A 16927-nucleotide genomic window follows, 5' to 3' on the forward strand; every position below is an offset into this window, starting at 1 on the left:
TGGGAACCTACCTTTTTTAACCAACACCCCAGGCGATTCTGAAACAGGTAATCAAGGAAACCATACTTTGAGAGTCGGTGTTCTATTTTTTAATGACAACTCTGGTCTAAAGGGGAAAAACTGAAGCCAATTCTAAGGACTAGTGAAAAAAGGGGGGTATTAATTAGAACAATGACAAAGAGCCATTATCACTGTTGGAGTAGAATCAACCAAATGTAGTGAGTTTTGATTAAATATGGGAAATGAGACTAAAACTTTCAAGACAACTTCAAGCTTTCTCCTTAGGGAAACTAGGTGGACATAATGCCTGGTAGGTACATAGGGACTATCCACATAGTTCCGTTAGTTGGAGACAGGGATCTGGAGCTCAGGAGATATGCAAAGGCACTAAACACATTGCTTTGGTACTCCTAAATAAATTCAAGACAAAGAATTAAACATAAAAAGTAAAACCATAAAAACTAGAAGGAAATCGAACTGAATACTTAATCCATCTCCAGAAGGCAAAAGGCTTCACAAAATAAAAGCAACAAAAGAAATCCCAAAGGAGAAGATCTATAGATAACCAAAAGGCAAATAACTAGTTAAACATTTGACCACAGGGCAAATAATTAATATTCTTAAAATGAAGAGCTCGTACAAATAACAAAGAAGAACCCCCACTCTGAATAGTTTCTGTATGGAATACTGGAAGTTGTTGAGTACCTTGGCTTCGCAACTTAAACAGGCTGTCATAAAATGAGATTTGCTTTGTATCATTAGAGATGGTGGGGCTTTGTGGCATACATCAGCAGGGCTCCAATGACTTACGTAACTAGGTTGCCAAGTGTCAATCCATGGGAGTGCCTAAAAATTACCAATCTTTGCAACTTCTATTGTTCTGCCTTTAGGTTCTATTAAGCCTTACTACCCACTATGAAAATTGCCTTTACTGCATCCAGTCTTTTTCCTCGGGCTCTATATATCTAAAATGGGCAACGGGTCAGGGACGGGACAAAAAATAATTTCACAATGTCTAGAGAGCAGTGGCTTGTAAGTCACCCTTTCGGTGCAGATGGTGTATGGACTTTGGGATCAATAACCCAACCCTGTTCACTTTACAGATAAGGCTCAGAGAGGATGGATGACTTTCCCAAGACGACCTAAGTGGTTGGTTCCCAACACCAAGGTGGCAATCCTGACTTTCAAGGAGGCACCCTTTCCATTTTGCAGTGCTGCTCCAACAAACATAAGCTCTGGCTCCTTATACCAACGGGCATTTAAAACACCACCATTTCAACTACTGCACACTTTCCACTTCATCCCTTCACTCATTCAATTTGGCCTAACAAAAATCTGTACTCCCTCCCCATAGCCCCAAATAAATGAAAGAACCCCGAACAAAAAACAACATAATTAAAATGTTAAGACCCCAATAAAAATGGGAATGGACTAACCAAAAGACAGTTCACAGAAGAAACTGAAATGGACGTGAATATATGAAAAATGTTTGCTCTCACTAGTAAATACAAATTAATCACTTTTGCTTATCAAATTAATAAAGATAAAAAAATAAGATACAATATTATGAAGGAGGCACTCGGGCACTCACAATCACTGCAGGTGAGAGTATTAATTACAGTCTAATCTTTATGAAAAGCAATTTGGCAGCAGGTTTAGTGTTTTTTAATTTTTATGCCTTATGACCCAGTAATTGAACTTCTGGCAATCTAACCTAAGGAAACAGTGAGTGATCTGTACAAAGATTTATGCATCAATTTGTTCTCATTGTTTTTCACTTGTTAATAATATTGTAACAATTGAAATACCCTAGTACACACGTAAATTATGCAACAGCAACACATTAGGACATTGAACATCCATTATAATTGTTTTCAAATAATTTTGATGCCACTGAAAATTATGACATAAAGTGAAAAAGCAGATACAAAACTATATCTACTGCAATAGGATGAGCCCAATTACCTGTGTATGTGTGTGTGTGTGTGTGTGTGTGTGTGTGTGTGTGTGTATCAAAGGAAAAAAAGACTGAAAGGAAATATACCAAATAGTTCCCACTGGAACAGATTATGGAATATTTTGCCTTCTTTATTTTTCCTCAAGTTTTCTATAATAAGCATATGTAATTCTTATCTTCCAACTATATATGCATATTTGTCTATGTGAAAATAAAATAAGAATATGAAATGAAATATGAAACAAAGTTTCATATGAAATTTTATATGAAATATGAGAAAAGCTTCAAAGCGAATCAGCAAATCACTCACATGGAGATGTTAGTTGAAATCGCAGAAATAAATCAGTCTGCACAGGGAAAGAGCATTATAAGAACAGGATGCTAAACCAAGGCAAAAACCCATACTTAAGGGGCAAAAGACTGAGTTAGTGAAGGGGCATGGGAGGAACTGGTTAGACTACAAGATGGACAACCAGGTAAAGTCATGTCAAGAAAGCCAACTAAAAGAAATAACCAAAAAAGTTGTCCACTTGGTCAAGTGTTGCCAAGTGGTAACTAAGGAGGACAGTGACAGGGCCATTCCAGGGAAGTCACTGGGTACGTTGCAAGGGCAGACAGGTTTCCTCCAGTGCTAGAGGTGGAAGCCAAATCTGAGCAAATGTTACCTAGTCAGTGAAACTGACTACAAGGAAAAGAAGTCCCAGGCCATTTGTTTAAATTTCAGTTTATGTGGGGAAAAAAAAGATTGTGGAAATCTAAAACCGAGTAAAAGTATATCAGGATTACTAATCTATGGGCAATGAAACAAAAATTGGCAATACTTCGGAGTGCAAGAAAAAACATGTTTGAGGGTTTGTGAAACTTTCTAAACTCCATTAGAGGATAAATAAGAGAAACAATAGCTCCATACTTGTTATCAGAAAAAAAGTTGCATCTTTTCACCCCTAGAGACGGAAGTTCTTAGTTTCAGTGTAGCATTATGAAGAAATTCTTTAAAAGAAAATAAAAAGAATGTAAAATATGATGGTATCATGTTAACTTCTCATGACTGCAAATGTGAAGTCTCTAGAAACATTTTCAAGGGTGAAGAAATCATTTGACATGCTAAATAATGGACTGCTTGTTGGGTCAAACCATGTCCTTTTAATAAAAAGAGGTCTCCGTTAGAACAGTAACTTGACTGGGTCTCAAGGACTTTGCATCCAGCCACAGAATAAACACATCAGTATGGTTCTACCAAGAGTACCATTTACCACAGAATCTCAGTTCCACAATCATTAGGAAACTACTCAATTTACAACCACTCATTTGTTACTAAAGAACTTTAAGAGTCTGTGTTAAGTAATTTAACATCACCTGGAGATTACTGTACACAATCCAAAATAAAGTACTTTAACTGCCTATCACAAAACATAGTGAAAGACCATAGAAACCTTAAGAAAAAAAAAAAAAGCTTTTTCTTATGGAAATTCCTGACTTAGGAACCAAGTCACACATTTTCCTATCTGCAGAAAGAGTGCAATTCCAATCTAAATAAAAGTCACCTATTTCTGAGCGTATGGAATTAAGAATACTGAAAACCCGTTCTGCTGTCAATATAGACTGACAAATTCTCCCAATTTGTGGTTAGGTAGCCTTTTATGGCAAAGATGTCTAATGATCTCCTGTGCTCTCAAAATTCTTTTGTGTCTGTGTGTATATGTCTTTGGTGAACCCTCCTGGTACAGAAGCCCTAAGTCAGTTACAGTTGATTTTTGAAGAATATCAGAGGAAAGCGAAGAATTTGAAACCCCAAGAGGAACAATACTTAAAATTGAACTTGAAAGTATTTTAAGGGAAAAAGATAATTGTTACAGATACCGAAAATACATGCAAATACTGACTGGCTTTCCAAAAATTCCCAGTGAAACTGCTTTCCCAGAGTGTAAACAGAAAGAAAGGAGGTAAGTAATTGTCAAAGAAATGTGTTCATCGAGTACCATGGCTCAAATGACCAAATGAGACAACCATCATCTGTTTTATTAACTCAGAATCTCTATTTAAAAATGAAAAACATAATCATATAGAAGGGACTGTATCATGTTCATCCTCTATATACTAGATCACTGGCACACAGCAGGCAATTAATAAAAGCCTGAAGTTACATGGAAAGTGCTTAAGACCATCATAGACTTCAGATCATAAAGCTCTGCAAGGAATCTTCAAACACTTCTGACCCTTTCCTCTTTCACTCATTTACCCATCCTGTCTCCCGTCAGAAAGAAAGAAAGAAAGAAAAAGAAAGAAAGAAAGAAAGAAAGAAAGAAAGAAAAAAGAAAGGAAAGAAGAGACATTTTGAAGGCACCTTAGCAAGAAAAAAATATCCTGTCATCATGATGCGCTGTTAATATAAATATTTTCACTTTTGAAGCTTTCTCTTCTTAGAATTATTAGAAGGTTGAAATTTGGCCCACTTTTAACCAGAGTCTGGAACAAAACTGGACTGTACCAAGTTAAAGTTACACAATGAAGCAATTTTACAAAATGGCACTATTTTGCTAAGGTTGCCAATACACTATTCTATTCCCAGAAGTTCTACAGTTCAGGGACTACATGATAACAACACTTCGAGACCCAATACAGAACAGTGAAAAACAGCTCCACCAACCATTAATGAACTACCATAGAATTAAGGACAAGTCTTAATCCCATCTTCAAAAGGCCATAATGTTGGCAGAACACCAGGTAGGACATATACGCAACACAAATGTCTGAGGAAAATAATTCACTAATACTCAAAGTTTTTTTGTGTTGTTTATTTTGTTTATAAGGAAAAGTAGAAGAAGGACATAGCACTCTGGCCTCATCTCTAGCATAGCACTGATTTCACCAAAACTGTAAGTTTTATCTATTGATTCTGCCTAACTCATTTGATTTTAACTAAGCTTTTTCAGAGTAGGGATGTTCGGAACTTTTTTTTTTTTTTTAATGTTTGCTCATTTTTGAAAGAGACAGAGCACAGAAGACAGAGCACAAACAGGGTGGGGCGGAGAGAGAGGGGGACACAGAATCCAAAGCAGGCGCCAGGCTCCGAGCTGTCAGTATGGAGCCTGATGTGGGGCTCGAACTCACGAACCGTGAGATCATGACCTGAGTCGAAGTCGGACACTTAACCGACTGAGCCACCCAGGCGCCCAAAGTTTTTTCTTTTCTTTTTTTTTTTTTTTTTAATGTTTGGGGCTGTTCGGAACTTTGAATCCATACTATAACTGACAAAACAAGGCACTCAATAACTGTTTTGTCCAAAAAATGAAATAAATAAATTCCTAAATTATTTAATAGCATGTTATGTATTGCTCTGTCGATGCAAAACAAGGAAATAGATGTGGACACAAACTTTTTTTTTTTTTTTAACCTTCTCTCCTGCCAATTCTATACCTTTTCGGAGGTCTACCTAAGACAATCATCCCATAGTCAGGTTATTACTCCACAGAAACTTAGAAAATGTTTGTTGAAGGTCATCTTCTTTTGTGTCTCCATCAGACCTCAGAAGAAAGTGTTATTTTATGGTTTCTAAAATATTTATCACTTGTGAATAGTATTAGTAACTATGGGGATAAAAAGTATTGTGTTTAACCACTTAAATCAACAGCAAAAGAAAGAATAATGCAAAAGAAGACCTCTCCCCCAAAGGGGTATTGTCTCAAGGCTGATAACTCCCTAAGTACTTTCACTAACTTGAGGAGCCAAGTCAGTAGAACCATCTGGATTAGGCAGACTTTTGAAAGCCGGAATTAGGTGAAAGACAATAGTAGTTCAAATATCTCTCACTAGGATCAGCTAAACTCGTTCTAAGCACCAGTAAGGAGGCAAGGAAGAACGCCAGATGGTTGGCTCCTAGCACGTACAACTTCAAGCTTAGTAGGTGTAGCCAGGGGTGTACAGTTACCTTATATTAACACCTACCTATATTGGTGACAGGTGTCAGTGATATATACGCGACATCGATTCGGGGATGACACACTCAGCTGCAAGGACTGCTATATTCTCAACATGCCTCAAAGGGGTGTAAGTGTCTTAGAGTTCAGTAGGCAGCATGGAATGGGGAAAAATCGAAGACAGAGGGAATGGCTTTAAATGAAGAAGGGAAAAAAGCAGTTGAATATCAGAATATTTCCCTAGGAGACTATTTGGAATTTTGATGAACTGCCGCCTTCCTCCACCACACCAAAACTGTATATAGTTAAAAAGGAGTCTTCCCGATGGAAGAGGTGGTCCTATCAGCTCCGGCCCTCAGGCAGCAAAGATTCGGCCCTACATAATTACTCCCAAGACCAGCGCAGTACCTAGACATGAGGAAAAGAGCAAGAGGATCAGCGGTTCCTCTACGCTCTCTCTCTTTCGGCGGGGGTGGGGGGAAGGGGTTCAAGCTCCTGGTGCTACCCCTGGCCCCAGAAGTCGCTGGAGAAGGAGACTGTGGAGGGAAGCCGGGGTCTCGCGCACTCTTCGGCCGTGCAAGATGTGGACAGAGAAGGCCCTTACCTGGCTGAAGGCGGTCTTTCCTCTGTGCTGCTACCAGCGGGGCTACGGGTCCCAGGCACTCTGCCTTGCGCACCTGTCGCGACCCAGCTGCAACACCTACAGCTTCTGCAGCCCCGCCCCGGTCCGGCTCCGAGCCCCGCCCCACCCCGCCCACTGCCGCGGGGGCGCGCACGCCCGCCGGTCTCCCGTGCGGCCTCGGGGCGGGCGTGCGCGTCGCCGACTGCGTGCCCTGCCTTCTGGGCCGCTCGCGTGGCTCCGCTGCGCGCTGCGTTGGCGTCTTGGGAGGCGTGGCTGCTTTTCTAGAGGCAAAGTCTAAGTCTCCGCGCTTATCTGTGAGGGGTGCCCCTGCCTTTCGTAGCCTTGAGCTTTGCGTTTCTCTGCTTTGGTCTTAACGCTGACCCAGAGTTACCGCAGTTTGACTCCGGAGCGACTGGGAGGTTTGACCTAGGTTCAACTGTAGGCCAGTCCCCAGCCAGCTTCCTGGTGCTTTCAGGGGTAAGTTTTGTGCAGGGAGAGTGATTTAGAGGAGGTGGCGTGGTGTAGTGGAAAGAGCTATAAATTAATCCAGATTCTACCGCTTGACGTTCATCAAGTCGCTTCACCTCACCAAGGCTGTGTAAATATGAAGGGGTTGGATGGCGCGGATCAAGTTCTTCGAACAGCTCGAACAATTATTATTCCTTCGCTTAGCATTGGAGCTCTGTGAAAGATTGAGTACGTCAAGAGGCCTACCAGTGCGCCATCCTGACCCCAGATTCTTGGCCCAGTTCCGTGAGGCTGCGTGAGTGCCTCTGATAGAGTCCTTCCTTTTCCTGCACTGCAAAGGTTTCAGATCACAAGTTGTCTGAAGTTTTTTGGAACTCACGTAGCTTGATAAGTGCTACAAGGGGCTTGTGTTACTAAATGCCTATACTTACACTTCCTAAAGCAGTTAAGAGAAGTACCTAATGAGAAATTTCCAACAGCAGATGATACATGGACCAATCCGTTGTTCCCTTCTTCCTTCAAATACCCAGGCTAGACTGATTTCTGAATAGGGTAGCAAGCATCAAGACTAGCAAAATTGGCCAGCGACATGGGAATGTAAAAGAGTATGCGATATCAATATAGGGTGGTACTCCAGAAGATGCATTCCCTTGCAGGTTTAGTTCCCTCAATATATGTCACAGACACAGACCCAATTTAAAAACAAAAAAAAAAACACAAGCCAATAAAGGCCCTTATTCTCCGCTAAGAAGGCTATGAAGCCTAACTGGGGTCAGAGTTTTAGACCTACATTTGAATCTCAACACAGCCACTTAACAACTAGGCAAATTACTCTGAACCCCTCCCTTAGTGCCCTTTTGAAAACAGAGCTAGTAGTACACCACAGTTGACTTGTTTTAGTTTGCAAGGCTCATTGCTAAATTTGGGGGGATTTTATGAGCCAGTTGTTAAGCTCAACCACTGTTAAAAATCAAATTATGTAAATTTACGATTAAATACGTTAAAATCAGGTAATAAATACTCAAAACTCGTCACTTTTTTAAAACTTACTTTTACCAATAACTCTTCCTCTGAGAGCATTTGTCTGTTGTATCTTACGGATGGGAATGTACGCATCTCTTCCCAGCTCTGTTCAGAAACGTCGCATTTGTAGTTTGAAATTGGCTTCAATAGGAACATTTGCATTGCCGAAATTGGCAAAAGTTACAAATGAGGGTTTAGTTTATTGTTTTGTTGATTTTCTAGGCCCAAGGGTCTACAACTTTTTCTGTAAACAAAAAGTAAATGTTTTAGGCTTTCTAGTACATATGGTCTTTGTCACAACTACTCAACTCTTACGTTAAAGATGGGTGTGGCCAGGGGCACCTGGGTGGCTCAGTCGGATCTCACCAGGATGAGATCCAGCCCTCCAACTGTCTCCATGCTGGGCTTGGAGCCTGCTTAATTAGGATCCTCTCTCTCCCTCTCCCTCCACTTGTGCACGCTTGCTCTCTCTCCCTCTCAAAAAAATGGATGTGGCTATGTTCCAGTAAAGCTTCATTTACAAAAACAGTCAGTAGGCTTGTAGAGAAAATGTTGATAATGCAGAATTAAACTTTACATGTATCACATTCCTGGCCTCGACATTGTGAATAGCACAAAAAATTGAAGTAGTCTTTCAGTATTCAAAAACTATCACCCAGTTCAGCAAACAAGTTGCTCATGTCATTGATAAATGAGTGAAATTCCAATACACTTCTTCACTATTTTACTTTTTTTTTTATCTTACTGGTTAACTTAAATGAAAATATCAACCAACATCCATGTCTGAACCTCACTTTTTTTTAAGTTTATTTGTTTTGAGAGAGGGAGTGGGTGCACATGTTAAGGGGGGGTGGGGAGGGGGAGAGGCAGAGAGAAGGAGAGAGAATCCCAAGCAGCCTCCGCACTCTCAGTGAGGAGCCTTGGTGTGGGGCTCAAACCCATGAACCATGAGACCATGACCGGAGCTGGGACCAAGAGTATGATGCCCAACCAACTGAGCTACCCAGGTGCCCCTGAACTACACTTCTTTGACAATGATGTGTCTTTTTTTTTTCTGAATAAAATTGTAATTAAGCATTTATTCATAGTCTGATTTTGTGAAATATTGTTGGAAAAAGAGTGAACCAAACCAATGGATTTTCAAGAAATAGCAAGTCACACAAAGTATAGGTATAGGCCAAAAAGCAAAGTATTTTAGTTTAAAATCCTGCCAAAGACTCCATCAAAAAAAACTGAGACTAATAAATGAATTCAATAAAGTTGTTGGTACAAAATCAATACACAAAAATCTGTTGTTTCTCAACACTGATAATACACTATCAGCGAAATAAAACAATACCATGTACAATTTCATCAAAAAGAATAAAAAGCCTAGGAATAATTTTAACCAAGGAGGCAAAAGACCTGTATATTGAAAACTATAAGACATTAATGAAAGAAATTCAAGAAGACAGAAATGGAAAGATATTCTTTGCTTGTGGATTGGAAGAACCAATATTGTTAAAACGTTCATACTATCCAATGCAATCTATAGTTTCAATGCAATCCCTATTAAAATTTCAATGGCATTTCTTTTTTTTTTTTTAAATTTTTTTAAACATTTATTTATTTTTGAGACAGAGAGAGACAGAGCATGAACAGGGGAGGGACAGAGAGAGAGGGAGACACAGAATCTGAAACAGGCTCCAGGCTCTGAGCTGTCAGCACAGAGCCTGATGCGGGGCTCGAACTCATGGACCGTGAGATCGTGACCTGAGCCGAAGTCCGACGCTTAACCGACCGAGCCACCCAGGCGCCCCTGGCATTTCTTAATATAATACATAATCCTAAAATTTGTATGGAACCACGAGAAACTCCGAGTAGCCAAAGCAATATTGAGAAAGAAGAAAGCTGCAGGTATCATGCAACCTGATTTTAAACTATATTTATAAAGCTACAATAATTAAAACAGCATGGTATAAAAACAGACACATAGAATGGAATAGAGAGTCCAAGAATAAACCTAATAAATGTACAACAAAAGACTCAAGAATACATAATAAGTGAAGGACAATCTCTTCAATAAATGGTGCTGGGAAAACTGGACAGCCTCATGTGGAAGAATGAAACTCAACCACTATTTTACACCATACATAAAAATTAATTCAAAATGGATCTGAAACCATAAAACTCCTAGAAGAAAACTTAGGTGGTAAGCTCCCTGACATATATCTTGGCAGTATTTTTTTTTATTCTGATACCCAAAGCAAAAGCAACAATAGCAAAAATAAATAACTACATCATACATCATGTAGTAGAACTACATCATACTAAAAAGCTTTTGCAAAACACAGGAAACCATCAACAAAATGAAAATGCATCCTACTGAATAGGAGAAAATATTTGCAAATCATGTATCTGATAAGGGCTAATATCCAAAATATATAAAGAACTGATAAAACAAAATAGTAAACAATCCAACTTAAAAATGGGCAGAAGTTCTGAATAAATTTTTTTTCCAAAAAGACTTACAGATGGCCAACAGATACATGAAAAGATGCTTAATGTCTTTAATCATTGGAAATGCAAATCAAAACCACAATGAGATGTCATTTCACACCTTTAGAATGGCCATTTTAAAAAACACAAGAAGTAACAAGTGTTGGTAAGGATGTGGAGAAAAGGGAACCATTGTGCACTGTTTATGGGAATGTAAATTGGTGTAGCTATTATGGAAAACAGTATGAATGTTTCCCCAAAATATTAAAAATAGAACTACATATGATCCAGTAATTCCACTTTTGTGTATATACCCAAAGAAGACAAAAATACTAACTCGGAAAGATCCTCATGTTCATTGAAAATGCTTTGAAATAAAAGAAGGCAAATTAGGATGTAAGGATGATTTGATAGTTTAGCATTTAGGAGTGACAGCAGAAAAGCATGTCCATGGGTCCAGGGAATGGAGGGCATATTTAGTAATCCCAAATGGTACTAATAAAACTAGACTTTCCTGAAAAAAAGAAAGAAAGGAAGAAAGAAAGAAAGAAAGAAAGAGAAAACAGTATTTTTCTAAAGACTGTAATAAGATCCAAGATTTGTGAAGAGAATCAACTGGTCAATTTCTAATTTAGTGTATAAACTAAATAATAAAAATATTGATAATATCATAAAAGTTCTTAATAGTTTTTACAGTTTAATAAAACATAATAGGCCTTTATCTGATAGGAAGGCAATAGTATTTTAAAAAATGGAGTAGATACAGGCAATTGTTTACATACCTGGTACAGTGCAATGAGAAAAACAGAAGATAGAACAAAAAATTATATGAAAATATTTAGGAATATTATAGAAAATAATTCCAGGTATGTGCTGTAATTGATTAGGCATCTACATTTTTGAAGAAAAGCACCTAGTGAATTATCTGCAGTACACAATTGAGTCAGTTTTTGTACTGGTAATATTTGTTGCTTTAAAAGAATTTGTGTCAGCCACAAAGGAGTGTATTTCTGATACATTATTGTCTACTTGAAATGATTGTGACTTTGATAATGTTTGAAAGAGAACTTAATTGCGTTTTGTTCTAATGGTATTTGTACAATAGTGGGAAGGAAGTCTGAAGTCAAGCTACAAATTTGTTAGAAAATTTTCCTGAAGTCATCATTTGGCACAAAGTTGTCGATTATAATTCTGTATTTGAAATAAAATAAGTCAATAATTTTAAAATATTCTGGATAAAATTTAGTCTGACACCAATACAATCCAATTAAAATTGAGTTAAAAACTGTAAAGAACTTGACATTATTAAAACTGCTTAAGTGTTGAGGTTGGCATGTAGTTTACAAACTGCCACTGCTGTATGTCAGGCATATTCTTCAATATATGTGCATTTTTCTCACTCTTTTTATTCTGGTTTAGCAAAGAGATTGGCTAACATTAATTTGTTGTAAGACCTTGCTTTAACGATTGACATTTTTTTTTGAGAGAGAGAAAGAGAGCATGAGCAGGGGGAGGGACAAAGGGAGAGGAAGAGAGAGAATCTTAAGCAGGCTCCACGCCCAGTGCGGAGCCCCACACAGGGCTTGATCCCATGATCCTGAGATCATGACCTGAGCTTAAATCAAGAGTCAGATGCTTAACCAACTGAGCTACCCAGGTGCCCCTAATGATTGACATTCTTGAAGAATTTTCATTATTTTCAATTGCACTGCAGTCAAGATCAACTAATATTCAGAAAGTAAAAACATTAAGTGTACCATAAAAGATTTGGAAAATTTTTAATTGGATTATGAAATATGAATCTCACGTTAGATTTAAGTCAAATGAATTTAAAGACATTCCACTTAATAAATTTGAAGCTCTGTATAGGAATATATTTCTAAAAAGTAATTAATTTGTATTTTATTAGAAACAAAGCATCTTTTGTTTGTTTGTTTAAGTCATCTCCATACCCAATGTGGGGCTGGAGCTCAGCACTCTGAGATCAAGAGTCCCATGTTCTGCCTATCGACTAAGCCAGCCAGGTGCCCCAGAAGCAAAGCATCTTAATTACTTTGATTTACAAGAACTATTTCCTTGGATTTATGGAGATTTAACTTTGGCAGTGGGGGGAGGTTGTATCATTCAAATGAAATTTTAAAACTTAAAATAATTCTAATGACTTTCAGGAATTTGTAGATAATAATGTAGAATCACACAATGTTACAATACCTGCAACTATACAAAAAGTGGGAAAAAAATCACACTATTATAGTCAGTAGTACTAAAGCTGAAAAAAGTCTCCTTTTAATTGCATTTGCATGAGATGAGAAATGGGAGCTTAATAGTAGAACATGTATAAAACTTAATTACACAAAACTTACTGGAAAAAGAGCAGATTATATCATCAAATAGTGGTTGTACCATTATACTTTGCTTTTCTCCTGTGTTGGGTCCTATATCTCTTTACTCCTGATTTCTCAACATTGGCACTATTGAGTCATTTTTCCTTATCTGTTTTTTTGGTGTTTTATTTTGAAAATGTAACATTTGATTAGCATGTGTCTTTGAGAAATAAGTAGGACAGTTGAGAGAGAACTTAGCCTGAAAGAAATGTGCCCATCCTGGCATTCACATTCTTGAGCCTCTGTCACATCTCAGAGGGCAAGGTTTAACCATTTTTGCTAAAATTACTTTGGCCAGTGTGTGACAGCACTGTGAAAGGAAGTTCTCATCCTTAAAAATCGTAGCAAGAATGGATATTCTTAGAAAGCTATTGATTTAAAATACTCTCCCTTCTCCAATTGTGTCAAAGTCCTTGTAAGACTTTTTTTTTTTTTTAAGAGCAGTTTTAGGTTTACAGCAAAATTTAGAGGATGGTACAAAAATTTCTCATATACTCCCTTATCCCCATATAAGCACAGCTTGTCTTATTGACATTCCCCACTGGAATGGTACATTAAAAAAAATTTTTTTTTAATTTGAGTATACTTGACACATAATGTTACATTACTTTTGGGTATATAGGATGGTACATTTGTTACCAAGGATGAACTTATACTGCATGTCATAATCATCCAAAGTCCATAGTTTACATTTGGATTCACTTTTGGTGTTGTTTATTCTTAGTTTAGACGAATACACAATGGCATATATCCATCACTATAGCATCATTCAGGGTATTTTCACTACCCTGAAAATCCTCTGTGCTCCACCTATACATCCTTCCTTCCACTTCAACCCTGGCAACCACTGATTTTTTAGCTATGTCCATAGTTTTGCCTTTCCTAAGAATATCATATAGTTGGGATCATGCAATACGTAGCCTTTTCAGATCAGCTTCTGTACTCAGTAATATGCATTTAAATTTCCTTCATGTCTTTTCATAGGTTCTAAGTTTTGTAAGAAACTGGCAAACTATTTTCAAAAATGGCTGTACCATTTTTCATTCCCACCAGCAAAGAATGAGAGTTTCTGTTGCTCCATATCCTCATCAGCATTTGGTATTGTCATTGTCCCAGATTTGGGCCATTCTAATAAAGGTGTAATGGTATCTTATTGTTTTAATTTGCATTTCTCTTCCTGACATATGACGTGGAACATCTTCTCATATGCTTATTTAGCATCTGTATATCTTTGGTGAGATGCCTGTTCAGATCTTTGGGGTGTGTGTGTGTGTGTGTGTGTGTGTGTGTCCCTGGGTGGGCACAAATGGCCCATTTTGTAATTAGGTTTTCTTATTGATGAGTTTTAAGAGTTCTTTTTTCTTTTAATGTTTATTTAGTTTTGAAAGAGAGAGGGGGACAGAGGATCGGAAGCAGGCTCTGCGCTGACAGCAGAGAGCCCAATGTGGGGCTCAAATTCATGAACTGTGAGATCACATGACCTGAGCTGAAGTGGGACTGAGCTACCCAGGTGCCCCAAGAGTTCTTTTTATATTTTAGATAATACTCCTTTATTGGTTGTATCTTTTGCAAATACTTCTCCCAGTCTGTAGTTTGTCTCCTTATTTTCTTGACATTGTCTTTCACATAGTAGAAGTTTTAAGTTTTGTTGAAGTCTAGCTTATCCATATTTCTTTCATGGATTGTGCTTTTGGTGTTCTGTCAAAAACATTGCCATATCCAAGGTCATCAAGGTTTTCTCCTATGTTATCTTCTTGGAGTTTTGTAGTTTTACACTTTACATTTAGATTTATGACCCATTTTCAGGTAATTTTTATGAACTGTATAATGTATGTGTCTAGATTCATTATTTTCATTGTGAATGTCTAGTTGTTCCAGTATCATTGGTTGAAAAAATTATCTTTGCTCCATTGTAGTGCCTTTTCTTCTTTGTCAAAGTTCAGTTAGCTATATTTATGTGGGTCTATTTCTGGGCTGTCTGTTCAGCTGCATGATCTATCTGTCTTTCATCAATACAACACTGTCTTGATTACTGTAGCTTTATAGCAGGTCTTGAAGTTAGATAGTGTCAATTCTCCAAATTTGTTCATCTTTTTCAATACTGTATTGGCTATTTTTGGTCTTTTGCTTCTCCATATAGACTTTAGAATCAGTTTGTCAATATTCACAAAATAACTTGCCAGGATTTTTATTGGGATTGCATTGAATGTACAGATCAATTTGCAAAGAAGTGACATCTTGACAACAGTGACTCTTCTTACCTGTGAACATGCAGTATTTCTCCATTTTAGTTCTTTGATTTTGATTATCAGAGTTTTATAGTTTTCCTCATACAGATCTTGTAATGCTTTATTCTTTATTGTGGGGGACTATCCATATTCATATGTGTAACTCTAGTTCATGCTTTGAAGTAATTCATTAACACATATGCCATTGCTGATAGATATTTAGATTATTTCTATTTTTCACTCTTATAAACAATATTGAAAAGACATCCGTCTATTTGTATGCTAGAGTTTTTAGGTACATATCTCCAGTTTACCCTTTAATCTACTGTGTGTGATCTCATTTCTCTACATCCTCACCAAAAGTTGGTTATTATCAGACTTAAATCTTTGTAAGGTTGATGGGTATGGAATGATAATATCGTTATTTTAATTAGCATTTGTTTAATTGAAAATGAGAATATCTTTTTTTTGATGTTTATTAGCCATTTGGATTTCTTTGTTTGAATAACTTATTCTAATCCTTTGTTCATTTTCCCCCTCGTTCATTTGCTGTGGGTTTTTTTCTATAGTCCCTCCTGGTACTTGTTCGTTGGTATACATATTTTAAGTTGCATAAATGCAGTTTTATTATCATCTTTCCCTTAACTTCATTCATACTTCTAAGTAAAAGTCATTCATTTTGCTATTCAATTAGTATTTGTCAGGTACCTACTATATGCCAGGTACAGTGCCAAGAACTGTGTATTTACTGGAGAACAAGATAGTGATTCAGAGGGACAAATAATTAAGTTAGTAGGATGCTTTAGATAAGTACTCTGATAGAGGAAAATACAGGAGGCTACATAGCCTTTCTGATTTTCTTCAGACTTGGAAATCAGAAATCTTCCTAGAGGAATTGATGTCTAAACTGAATAGTAAACAGGAATTAGCAAGGCAGAGGGATGTATGTATGTGGCTGGTTTACTGGAAGCGATAGATAGAGTAGGATCAATAAGGGGAAAACAATGCATAGTAGAGCTGTGCTTACTTTAAAAATGAGGGAAAATTCAGTATAATTTAAGCCTTGGGTGCACGAGGTGGTAGTCACTGATGAAGCTGGAAAGGGAAGCAGGGGCCAGATTTTACAAGACATTGGAAGACATGTTAAGGAGTTTGAACTGTATTGTAGGACAACTGGGGAGCCATTAAACATTGTGCCTTAAAGTATGGATTACCTACATCAGAATTACCTATGAGGCCCCTGAGTGGCTCAGTCAGTGAAGCATCCAACTTCTGCCCCCCCCCCCCAACTTGCACTCTGTCTCTCTCTGTTTCAAAAATAAATAAACATTAAAAAAAAAATTAAAAAAAAAAAAGCATTTAGATAAGAACCACAAAAGTGCTCAGCTTAAATATTCATCCCTCTTTTGAGATTTGAAAAAATACAGTTTAATTTTTTCATATATAGTTATAAAAATGATTCCTTATGGGCCTACCCAAAAAGGCAAATTTACATAATAGTTTAATACAAAATTAAAACTTAAGGTTCAACTAAACCATAATGTATCTTTGTGGTCACAAACCGTTTCTTACCTTGCTTTTTGGATGTTTTCCCTTGATTTTTCTTTACACTTAAAATAATAGTCATGTCTGGAAAATAATGTATAACCTAATAAAACCCCTGTTTTCGGGTGTTTTTGGTTTTGGTTTTGGTTTTGTTTGCTGCATACATTCTCCTAAGGCAATTTCATCCTTTCCTGGGTCCTTTGTTACCATTTTTATGCTGATGATTTTGGCCTATAGCTCAGAGGCAAAGCCAAAGTTGTCTGAGGCCTGAAGTTTACACAATTAGGGAGACCCTCTCGAGAAAA

General features: G+C 37.4%; 1 protein-coding gene and 1 pseudogene across 4 annotated transcripts in view; one reads left to right on the forward strand and one right to left on the reverse strand.

Moving 5' to 3' along the window:
• The window catches only part of LIMA1 (LIM domain and actin binding 1), an 85043-nt gene extending 78446 nt beyond the window's left edge, over positions 1-6597 (reverse strand). For 2 of the 4 annotated variants that reach the window (XM_060657658.3, XM_060657657.3), the window contains exon 1: positions 6479-6560. The gene's annotated coding sequence lies outside the window, so the exon portion shown is untranslated. Of the gene's footprint in view, positions 1-6478 lie in introns of all 4 variants that reach the window. The other 2 variants (XM_060657660.3, XM_060657661.3) reach the window with 2 other exon arrangements.
• A 4245-nt stretch (positions 6598-10842) lies between these two features.
• LOC144616989 (E3 SUMO-protein ligase KIAA1586 pseudogene) lies at positions 10843-12359 on the forward strand (annotated as a pseudogene).
• The last annotated feature ends 4568 nt before the right edge of the window (positions 12360-16927 follow it).

Source organism: Panthera onca, chromosome B4, assembly GCF_046562875.1.
Source record: "Panthera onca isolate mPanOnc1 chromosome B4, mPanOnc1 haplotype 2, whole genome shotgun sequence".
In the NCBI taxonomy this organism is placed as follows: domain Eukaryota; kingdom Metazoa; phylum Chordata; class Mammalia; order Carnivora; family Felidae; genus Panthera; species Panthera onca.